This window comes from Nomascus leucogenys, chromosome 2, assembly GCF_006542625.1.
Source record: "Nomascus leucogenys isolate Asia chromosome 2, Asia_NLE_v1, whole genome shotgun sequence".
NCBI lineage: Eukaryota > Metazoa > Chordata > Mammalia > Primates > Hylobatidae > Nomascus > Nomascus leucogenys.
The window spans coordinates 102,105,285-102,117,993 of record NC_044382.1 but is presented as its reverse complement, the minus strand read 5'-3'; the positions used below and the strand labels follow the sequence as shown (position 1 = coordinate 102,117,993).

At 34.5% G+C, this 12,709-nt stretch overlaps 1 non-coding gene and 1 pseudogene across 2 annotated transcripts in view; both read left to right on the top strand.

Annotated features, from left to right (window-relative positions):
* LOC101176483 overlaps positions 1–12,709 on the top strand; it is a 159,862-nt pseudogene that overhangs the window by 12,298 nt on the left and 134,855 nt on the right. The gene's annotated exons all lie outside the window — the stretch shown is intronic.
* Positions 3,579–3,685, top strand: LOC115832077. Its single transcript, XR_004027544.1, has one exon. It is a non-coding gene; the product is annotated as a U6 spliceosomal RNA (small nuclear RNA).

Below are 12,709 nucleotides of genomic sequence, written 5' to 3'. Positions count from 1 at the left end.
AACGGATGAGTTGTTTCTTATGGATGAGGAAAAAAAAGTGGTTTCTTGAGATGGAATGTACCCTGGTAAAGATGCTGTGAACACTGTTGAAGTAATAACAGATTTAGAACATTATATAAACTTAGTTGATAAAGCAACAGCAGGATTTGAAGGGATTGACTCCAGTTTTGAAAGAAGCTCTACTGTGGGTAAAATGCTATCAAACAGCATTGCATGCCACAGAGAAATCTTTCATTAAAGGAAGAGTCAATCAATGGGGCAAACTTTATTGTCTTATTTTAAGGAATTACCGCAGCTACCCAAACTTCAGCAATCACCACCTTGATCAGTCAGCAGTCATCAACTTCAAGGCACCAGCAAAAAGATTACATCTCACTGAAAGCTCAGATGATCGTTCACATTTTTTTTAGCAATAAAGTATTTTTAAATTAAGGTGTGTACATAGTTTTTTAGACATAATGTAATTACATATTTAATAGACTGCATTATAGTGTAGACATAACTTTTATGTGCACTGGGAAACAAAATTTGTGTGACTTGCTTTGTGCAATGTTTGCTTTATTGCTGTGATCTGGAATTAAACTTGCAATATCTTCAAGATATGCCTGTAACTAGTGAGTGACAGAGCGAGGATTTGAATTGAAGTATCTGTTACTTCAGAGCCCATTCCTGGTCTATACTAATGTTATTGCTCATCAAGTAACTCATTATACTATGTTTTGGTTGTATTATGGGTCAGATCACATTTTCACAGCATGAAAATTCACGAAGCAGCTCTACCCATTACCAAGAAAAATTTATATAACTTCATTTTACTCTCTTATCCTAATATCTATAGAATGATTACATTCTCTAATGTTTGATTATGTGATGCTGTCTGTGTAAATGATACTATATAGGATGAAGGATGAATCATGTTTATTCTTAGAAGTTTTTGGCACTAGATTGGCTTAGCTATTAAATAGCACATTTGCTACCAGACTGAGAAATGAATAGCAAGATATTTTTTTGATTTGTAATCTTACAAATGTTTTTGTTTTTAGTGACTTTCAGCGAAAGAAATCATGGTTTCCCTTAGTAGTTGTGTTATTTTGCTATGGCGGCTGTAACAAAATACCACAAACTGGGTGACTGACTCAACAGAAATCTATTGTCTCTGAATTCTGGAGGATAGAAGTCTGAGATCAAGGTGTTGGTTCTTTCTAAGGGGTATGAGGGAGAATCTGTTCCATGCTTCTTTGCTAGCTTCTGGTGGTTTGCTGGCAATCTTTGACATTCCGTGGTTTACAGTCTATCACCCTGATCTCTGCCTTCACGTGGTGTTCTTCCTGTGTGCATGTCTGTCTCTGTGTCCAAATCTACCTCTTTGTAAGGATACCAGTCACATTGGATTAGGGCTCACCCTAATGATTTTGTCTTGATTATTTGCAAAGATCCTATCTCCAAATAAGGTCACATTCACAGGAGTTGGAGGTTAAGACTACAACATATTTTGGGGGGAAACAATTCAACCCATAGCAGTAGGCAACTTTTCTGAAGATAGATTTGAAAACTCTTTAGTAGTGGTTATATACGTAAGTTTGTTTATCGAAACATATGTGCATATGTCCATAAATGGGTCATGTATGAACATTTGCTTTGGAATAGGACTGACTTGCACTAGACTGTTTTTATATAAAAACTGTAGGAAGAACAAACAGGAGAACTCCTGAAGATGGTTTTCAATAAATTAAATATCATTGGATGTGAAAATGTATGGAGCAGGTAATGCATGTATGAGATCAGTGTAACTGGTGGTATGATGAAGTTGAGATTTAGATGGGTATTCGGGGCCAGAGGGTGCTACAGAAGCAGAAAGAACATGGCATAAAGTCCTGATGCAGGAATAAATATTTTAGGGATAGTGAGCTGTGGTGGTGAAGAAGGCTTTAGGCTCAGTTATATTGTCATGGGATCCTGGGTGAGGCTCTTTAGGGTTAATCCAAGTTTTAGCTATCACAGCTTCAAGAAATTGTTGTAGAATTTATTTTTAATTTTATTATGTAGAACATTTGGAATATATCAATGACAAGGAGAAAAACATGACCTCTAATCCTACTACTCATTATTAATATTTTCACATGTTGATATTCCTGTGTCAAATTCCTGCCATTTTTTTAATTGAGATTATATTACATAAACAGTTTTCTTAAATAAATTAGTGTCTGTAGTATTGTCTAAATATGTACTTGGATTTGAGAGTGGGTAACAGACCTAATGGTCACTGGTGATGAGTTGGGTCACCATAACTCCATATCCCATTAGGTCAAGCCAGCTTTGTCTTGTGTGATTTAGTCCATTGCCTTCAGTCTTGTTCTTCCTCACATCTTTCGTACTGCTGCCAAGATCTTTTTAATGATCACTTCACTTTCCTGTCTTCACTCCTTTAGTCAGAATACAGGTTCAGCTTTTTAGCATATAAGTCATCTCCGCTATATTTCTCCTGCCTTTGTCTTCTTATTTGCTGCTTTCCCAAAAAACTACTTGAAATTCTCAGAATATTGTGTGTCCTTTTGTACCTCCCTAACTTTTTACCTTTCCTCCACTAAGAATGCTTTTTCTCTACTTTTCTCTCTGTCCAGCAGCAACTCATTCTTTAAAGCTAGTTTTTCCTTCCTTTTAGTATCTGTAGTACTTTCTATAAAACTTATTATAGAACTGGTTACAGAGTATTATAGTAGCCAGTTTTAACCTTAATTTCTTACTAGACTGAGTTATTTGTTCGGCTAGGCATTGTAGAAATTGGAAACCAAAATGAAGAGGAACTTTAGGAGTTTGCAATCTAGTGGAAGACATCCAATTTTGGTGAGTTGGTGGGGGATGATAATGGAAAGCTGTTAAAGAGAATATACTTGCTGCATGACCCATTAAAACAGAATTGTGACTGGAAATGTTTATATGGTGTCTTAAAATGAATGAATTTTATTTGTTTGCAGGTGGCAGCGGTCCTGCATCACAGGTTGCAGCAGATATTCTCAATATTTCTATTAAAATTTCCTTATTTCCATATGCAAGAGGAGCCCCAGAGGTGCATCCTTATGGTAGCTACCATGCCGTGGTAGGTGATACTGTACTTTTCCACATCATCCTTCCTGTTCTAACAGAGGATCTGGGTTAGAATCTAGCTGTTTGTTTTTGTAAACAACTGTGGAGAACTGAAAGAAGAATGTTTCAATAATATCTAAATTGTGATTTCTTTGAGGTTATGTACTATGCCTTGTTATTTTTATACTTGTTCACAGAACCTCTAAATAGTGCCTTGCTCATCATAGGCACTTAGCATTGTGATTTTGTTTTACTTATATCTCGTTTTAATGGCTTCTTATTAATTTTTAAGTTGTTAAGCTAATTTCTTATTCTTTTAAATAATAAAGAAGCATGTAACATTAATTTTACTTACAAACAATGTCTTCCAGTAATATTTTATCAGCTTCTCAGCTTTATGAAGGAGATTCAACCAGAAACTGATAAAATTCCATATCAGGAGTCAGTAGAACTATTTTATCGTAAAACCTCGGTATTAACAAGAATGAACACTGGTGCTCGCTTCGGCAGCACATATACTAAAATTGGAACGATACAGAGAAGATTAGCATGGCCCCTGCACAAGGATGATACACAAATTCGTGAAGTGTTCCATATTTTTAAAATTCTTGTAAATAATGCATTTTGTACCTTTTTGAAGAAGCTATTAAACAGATTTTACTTGTAAAAAAAAAAAAGAATGAACACTGTAGCTAGTAAATAAAATATTTTTTCTTCATAAAACATGAAAGTATTTTTCAGAATTCTAGGAAATGTCAAAGTAATTTTGGCTGTAGTCATATTACATTTCATGCTATAGAGAATATTTCTAAAATTAACAAAAATATTCTGTAATTTCCTCAGTTATTGCTACTGGTGATGAGGGATGTAAAGTTGGCATGCTTTCATGTTTTGAGCATCATCATTATACACTTCTGATTTTGCAAGTCAGAAACAATCTTTGTTTTAGTTAAGATAGCTGAGAACATTCTTAGGTAGGGGGTCAGGCTTTCATTATTTGTATATTTAGGTAAGTAATATATAGAATACAATGAATTGATCAGAGTAACTACATGTATAATTTTTAATGAAAGAATCATACAGTATTTATACATTTCTGTGACTTTTTAAAAGTTTATCAGAATATGGTAGTTTGGGACCAAAGACATAAGTTTTATTTCTATATAGATCATTTTATTTTGTTATTTTCTGTGACCACTGGTAATAATCATTTCACAGATGTAAGCTGCCATTCACTGTGGAGCTTTGGCAATAGAATTGGCTAGATCAGCAAGCCCATCTCAACTATGGAACAACAACTTGCAGCTCATCTCTATTGATGGTGAGTCGGTGTCATCTTCATACATGAAAGATCATGTTAATGTTATTTTATCTTTGCAGTGTTATCAAACAACAATTTGTCTTAAACTTTGTTTTATGAGACATTATTGGGATGTTGAACCATGATGCTTCATTACTTGAACCCAGAGGACGACAAAGAAATCAACACAACAGTGAAAAATAAAGGAAGTTATAATTTGTTATCTGTGAATATACTTAAAATTTGTTTGATTAGCTTCTGTCATCTCCATTCTCATTCCTCATAACACATGCCAGCTAACTTCTAATTCATGACTCTTATTTGAATACATACTGATTAGAAAAGAGTGATATTGATCACATATGTTGTATACTTATTTTAAAAATATATTACTAGGCCGGGTGTGGTAGCTTATGCCTGTAATCCCAGCACTTTGGGAGGCCGAGGCGAGAAGATCACTTGAGGCCAGAAGTTCGAAACCAGCCTGGCCAACATGTTGAAATCCTGTCTGTACTAAACACACTTCACTTGGGAAGCTGAGGCACGAGAATCACTTGAACCTGGGAGGCGGAGGTCGCAGTGAGGTGAGATCATGCCACTGCGCTCCGGCCTGCGTGACAGAGCAAGACTGTCTCCAAAAAAAAAAAAAAAAAAAAAGTGTATTACTGATATCAGGAAATTTCAGGACAGATTATCTTCCATTTTCAAATAGGTTATTTAGTGGATCAACGGGTGGCCATCATTAATGCTTGTTGCAAGTTTGCTATTCCAGAGACATAGTGCTTGACTTCTATATATTTAATGTTATTACAAGAGTCAGTAGTGTATCTACGTAGCTGTCTGCAGTTCAGGGTCAATATAATTTGATAGTATTTAATAATCATAACTTCATTTTACTGTACTAATTACATTTATAATTTGGCCAAATCTTATGTAATCATGAAGTATGTATATATATGTGTGTGTATATATAAGTAACTTGCTACAGTCACTTATGTTGCTTTGGCCCTCTTTAGTTGCTTTCACTTGAGTTATCACCATTGTCAGGTTGTCAGAGTAAATTTTCTTTACAGTCTTGCTTTGCTTGTGTCCTGCCTTTTTTTTTTTTTGTAATTGTTATTATCTTTCAATTTTTCTTCTTTACAGTATAAACAAATCCCAAGGTCAAAAATTTGTAGGACTGATGCTCACTGAAGTCAAAACTACTCTTAGGTATGAGGAAGAGGATCCTTATCCTACAAGTACATGACATCACCTGATTATAACTAGCCTAACCATCAATATGAAATGTTTTTGAAAGAGACTTCTGGCAGCCTTTTCCCTTACCACCCAACATGTAACATGTACTTCTTACATGTTAAACCCCAGTTAAACTGACTAGCTTGTATTTGTCCTACCATGATAAGCTATTTTGCACTTTTGTCTTCATTCATATTCTCCTTCTTACAATTATAGTCTTTCCCCTTTGCTTCCTGATAGGTACCAACTTTCATTCAAGATTGAGCTTGGTGAACACTTTGAAGTCCTCTACTGACCTCTGTCACTGAAATTTCCAAGATACAGATCTCTTCTAGAGCCCGCATTTCATTGTTCTTATTTACTTATGTCTTCTTCTTACTAGACTGTAGATTTCTTAAGGGCAAGTACAAAGACTATGTTTTAAATTCATCTTTATATCCCCAGTTTCTAGCATAATACCTGGCAAGAGTGGGAGCTTAATGAGCATTTGTGGAGTGAATGAATGAATAAGCTAAATAGGAAAGAAAAGGTGATTCTAGCAGTTGGTCTGATAATGGTGATAACGTGAATTCCCAAGTGGAGTGCTGATACACTTTTCAGGGAATATTCAGTGTGGAAAACAGTATCTTTCCCAAGGTCTCACCATAATTATACTAGTTTCTTGGAGTCAATGTATAATGTGTGTCTGGAATTTTGTCATTTTGAAAAACCAAACATTTATTATTGGAAATTTACCCACAAAGTTTATACAGCTGAATTTAAAAAATAAATATTAGATTTCAGTAATGAGTATAATGGAGCTTAAGAACTCTATTACTTTCCCTAAGGAGATCTTGTGTTGTAATCAGTCTAAAGTTGGAAAAGGACCCTTCTGCTTGAAAGTTATGAAGAGTAAATCAAAGGAGGAGCCCATTTGTTATCATATTTAAAGTTCCATTTACTTTAAAGCTGTGTAATTCTATGTCATGCAATGCTGATGAAAAAGCTTATAATGGCCAGTATTGTCAGAATGGCACATTCTTACATGTTTCAGTAGTTTACACTTTGAAAAACACTCATTTATCACATTACCCCTTTAGTAATATGTCAGGCTATAAGTTGATTTTATATTTTGTCTATTTACTGAGATTTTATTAATTACAGGTTAAATGTTCTTTGACTATCATATTATATTATAGTTTTAACTGAGGAATTACAATGAAGATATTAAAAAGAAGCTTAAGGTTTCTGGTATTAACTAGGTTCTGTTAAATGATTTTACTTGTTTTAGAATATATAGAAATATACCGAGTTAGAATGAGTGGCATATTTACTAAATAATTCAAATAAAATGGGGAGAGAGTGGAGGAGATTGGAAGGAATGAAATTTTCCTTGTTCAAGCTGTAAACACTAAAACCTTTAATTTTGTAGGAAGACATTATGTACTCTGGTCATTCAACTTGTATATCCTTAGTCTATTTAGTAATCAAAAACTTCTAAGTAAATATGTGTGATTTAATTTGTGCTGCTGAGAAACAGTGATCAAAAATGGCAATAAAAGTCACATAACAAAATAAGAATACTAAAAAAAAAAACCTAAGAATTTTACTGTGTCCCATTCTTCATTCAATTTCTGGCAGCCTTCATGATTACAAATCACTTGATTGACTAACTAGACATTCTCAAAGTGAATTATGAATCAGGTTCATTTTTCCTGGTTGATAGTTGACACATGCTGTAACTCTTTCACTTTGTGATACATCAAATTCTTGTAATAGTAATAAGAGATATAATCAGCTCTTTATGTCAGGAAAACTAAATTGCCTTTTCAAAAAATGAAATGCACTTGCTAACATTTTAACAACACAATATAATTCCTGCCTTCGGATTTCAGGGTGGAATCCACAGTGATGATGTTATTTTTCAGATTAAAAAAAGTCTTTAGAATGATTTTCTGACAGGCATAAAACTGTTGATATCAGTTCTATAGGCTGCCTGGGCAGTTGCCTGAGCCTAGTTGCAAAACAGTTAGATTTTTCTGTTCTTATTATTTAAAAAATGCGTGACAGAGAAATTGTGAATTTTTAAAACATTTTCCTTGGAAGGAAATGTAGTTTTCCCTAAATACCCAATTTGCAATGAGGCCATGATGTTGCAAACTTAAAAATGTGGAGCATTCTAATGGTTATTAATAGGGAGGGTCCCTTTTTGAATAGGGAAAAGGGCCCATAGTGACCTGAATCTTGAGTATTTCCATTCGTTAAACCGAATGAAGGGGGTCAACTCTGCTTTCAAATATATTCTGTTCTCTTTTGACTTAATAAGAATTCTTCATGCATAGCTCTACTGGCAACTGAGTAGTAGAAAATTCCTTTAATATAACTCTATTTTCTTTAATCCCATTTATCCAAGCAATTGAAAATAAAATGGGCACTCTTTTTTTTTTAATTATACTTTAAGTTCTGGGATACATGTGCAGAACATGCAGGTTTGTTACATAGGTATACACATGCCATGGTGGTTTGCTGCACCCATTAACCAGTCATTTACATTAGGTATTTCTCCTAATGCTGTCCCTCCCCTTGCCCCCCATCCCTCGACAGGGCCCCTGGTATGTGATGTTCCCCTCCCCATGTCCATGTGTTCTCATTGTTCAGCTCCCACTTATGAGTGAGAACATGCAGCGTTTGGTTTTCTGTTCCTGTGATAGTTTGCTGAGAATGATGGTTTCCAGCTTAATCCATGTCCCTGCAAAGGACATGAACTCATCCTTTTTTATGGTTGCATAGTATTCCATGGTGTATATGTGAAAATGGGCACTCTTTAATGTGATTGATATATTAAGAATTTGAGAATCCTGCGCAAAATTCAGTCTTGAGAATCCTGCGCAAAATTCAGTCTTGAGAATCCTGCACAAAATTCAGTCATTCCCTTGCTAAAAGTGAAGTCACTTCACTGAGAATTCTCATGCGTGGGAATGTAGGGCCTGAACTGTGTGTCATTATGAGATCCTCGTACTAGTAAAAAAAATTGTATATGAGAAAGTGATTCTGTGTTTCTCATGAAGGCAGACTCATCAAAAGTTAATGGAAGCTTTGTGTATATAAGGACCATAGAACTGTACTGCTTTACTTACCCCCATGTAAAAGCAGAGTAATTAGTACCTCAGAGTTTCAGTGCCTTTCCCCTTACTTTCTTTGTTTTCCTTTGTGAATAAGATTTATTCTATTAGAACTAAAAATTGTTTTCTTGCTATTTCATTGTCTTTATAAGGATATGTTTTATAAAAAATCCCTTCTGAGTAATATTCCGAATTTATATGAACGTATAGAGTAGCAATGTGTTATTACACATAGTTGCATAAACATGGCAATTTTTTTTCTTAGTATTTTGTTCTCTTTAAAATTATCTAAAGTTCTTGAATTTATGCTTTGGCTACCTTGAAATTTAATTTTCAATCCCCTAACACTATTAATTTTGTGCTTAGTAGTTAAAATTGCTATTAAACATCTTTTATGGGATTAAAGTCTTATTCACGATTAGGCAATGAATTTATATATAATCAGTTATTACATTCATTTAAAAATTGTGACTATTAATCCTCCAAATATGTTTTTAGCATATATTATACCCTGGTATAATTGAAACTAAGGAATTAGAAATGGAAAGACAAAGCATCAATTTACTTATTTATTTTATTTATTTTTTATTTATTTTTCTTAAGACAGATTCTCACTCTATCATCCAGGCTGGAATGCGGTGGCATGGTCTTGATTCACTGCAACCTTTGCCTCCCGGGTTCAAGTGATTCTCCTACCTCAGCCTTCTGAGTAGCTGAGATTACAGGCATCTGCCACTACACCCAGCCATTTTTTTTTTTTTTGTATTTTTAGTAGAGACAGGGTCTCACCATGTTGGCCAAGCTGGTCTCGAACTCCTGATCTCAAATGATCCACCCACCTTGGCCTCCCAAAGTGCTGGAATTACAGGTGTGAGCCACCGTGCCTGACCCAGTTTATTAATTATAGAAAAAAACTTTAAGTCTTTTTTAACTTTAGTAGGTTATGTGAGAAGACCATAAACTGAACTGGAGCTATAAAATAATGCCATTCTCCAGTCTGACTCGATACTTTCTATGTTTTGACATAGCTGGACATTTGGAATCTAGAGGCATTGTTGTACTTCTTTAGACATACTGAGGTAAACCATATATGGTAAAATGGGCTTTTGTTGCTGTGACCAGACCATAAGATGTGGGAATGAAAGAAGAGCAGGGGAAAGGAGGAGACAGAAAATATTTTTTTTTTGGCCACATAAATTGATTGAATTAGTTTGATTGTTTATGTTGATTAAATAGATTGCTAGGTTGTCTCCATTTGTGATGTACAACTTGATGCTTAATTGCTCCCATTGAGCAATTTAGTAATAGGCCAGTCATTGAGAGAGGAAATGAAATATCTGGAGATTTCCTTCAGGAAAACTGAAGGAAAATATTTAAGAAGGAATTTCTGGTTTTTGCTTTTCTAAGTAAGTGTGTAAAGGGGTCAGGATGTCCAGTATAAATAAAATCTGCCAGCCTTACGTTCCACGATTTTTATTTCAACCCTTGACACTGATTCTCTCTCCCTTTTTCCGATTGACATGTGCAAGACAATAACAGTTGCATTTTTGTAACATGGTCCAAGTGTCTCATGTTACATAAATTTATATTGTATTTGTCAGTATCAACATTACATTGGTATGCCTATTCTAGTTTTGTATGTTAACACTGACATTTTCTATTCTGGTGATATAAGCAGGTTTTAAATAGTTTCTGGTGTATTAATATTTATGGCCCTTTTGAATATTTCTGGTTAAATCCTTCCTTGGCCTGGATTTGGTTAGTTCTTTATTTCTCTTGCTTAGGCATATGCTAAAAGTTGGAACTACAGATTAATAGGTATGGAGTACAGAATTATGATATCTTTTTATTACATAAACACTAAAATGGCATAAGTGTATTCTGTATGATTCTAGGCCTCCTTGCTGTTGATATTATAGATAATACGTAAAATAATTCTTTTAGATTCCCCTTTTAATTGGATTCAATGATACTTGGTTTTGATTCTGAGAAATGTATACATTATTATGCAAAGAGATTCAAGGGACATGGACATTAATGGTGATAGATGTTGGCTGGAATCAGTAATTTTGGATTGATATCAAAGAAGAACATAAAGAAGGCATTGTTTTAGTTAAAACTAATGGTCTACAGCGACGTGTAATAGCATTTAGTACATTCTACTTTTGATGTCTACCTAGTACTTTAAAGCCTCAAATAATATACACTTTTGTTGGTGTATCAGTCAGTGTTCTCCAGAGAAACAGAACCAATAAAATACATATATATGCATATACATATGCATATGCATATACATACACACACTCACGCACACACATATATGATTTATTTTAAGAAATTGGCTCACACAATTGTGGGGACTGGCAAGTCTGAAATCTGTAGGGCAGGCTGGCAGGCTGGAAGCTCACACAGCAGGTGATGCTGCAGTCTTAAGGCAGAATTTCTTCTCATCCAGGACCCTCAGTTTTTGCTCTTAAAGTCTTCAACTCATGGGATAAGATCCACCCACCTTATTAAAAGTTAATCTCTTTTACTTAAAGTTAGCTGATTGTAGACATTAACAACATCTACAGAACACTTCACAGTAACATCTAGGTTAGTGTTTGATTAAATAAGTGAGTACTATAGCATAGCCAAATTGATCCATAAAACTAACCATCACAGTTGGTCATTCTCCCCCATCCCCCATTATTTATGTCATAAGTCACAAAAATGGCTAGTGTCAAACTGTCAAACTATCATCAAAGAACATATTAGGCAACTTCCTTGAAACGAAAACCATCAATTCCAGAGATAATAGCTGGCATCCATTTGTTCATTAACAAATATTTATTGAATGCTGTGTATGTGCCAGTACTGAAAAAAACGACATGCAAAACCACTTATGGACCCTATTCTTTTTTGTAGTTTACTGATTAGAGTTGATGCCTAGGAAAGAGGCAAAATGTAATTGTTAACCCAATAAACAAACCATTTCCCTCTGACTTGCTTCATGTAAATTTTTATTACATAAATCTTATGATAATTGCAATGTATAAAATAGTCAACCTTCTCTTTACATAATTTATATTTCTTTGATATTGCTTTCTAGAAATTTTTGAGAACAGTTTTGGAAAATTTTGATATTTGAGTTCATTGAGTATTTAAAGCACCATGCCCTCTAATCTATAAGTAGAAACTCCTCTCCTTCTGTGTCAGTTTACATTGCCTTTCTGTTTATTGATCAGTCCATGTACAGTAGTAATAATAATTCTTTCGGTTAAGACTTATTATATGCTAGATACCTTACAAACCTTCTCTCTAATTCCTGTATTCATAGTTTCATTTTAGAGAGGAGGAAACTGAGGTTCGGAGAGGTTAATTGACTTGCCCACAGTTATACAACCACTAAGTGAAGGAGCAGGAATTCAAACTCAATCTGTCCGAATCTGAAGACCATGATTTTTTCCTATCCCACTCAGATTGTCTCTATATAAAACTTCTTAGCAAGGCTCCTGGATCCCTTGGGACAGCCTCTTGTCTGTGTAAAGAGATTCCTAGACTTCTGTGGATGAAATTTCCTATGATCTCTTTTGGTAACGACAAGTGAATTTATTTGACTGACTTTGTCCCCCAAGTAGTATGAGAATTATTATGTGAATTATGTGGGTAGAATGAAATGTTTAACAACTGAGATTAAGGCAAAATTAATGAAATTAACAACAAAAGGAGAGTAGGTTAAGTAGATGCTAGGAAAGTATTACAGTGTATCCAGGCTTGGGCCAAAAAATGACTAATGTTTAAAGAAATGCACAGGAGTAAAAGTGTAAGAGAAGGAAGAGAAAAAGAGCAATTTGCCTAACAGGCAAAAGTGTGGATTAATGCCCACCTACTGCCTTTTATTCCTTAATAGAAATTTAGCATAGAGTAAAATGAATTTGGCCTTAGAGATAGTGGATGTTTCTATTTTGTGACTCTTCCAAAACATTAAGTCATTTTGTGGTAT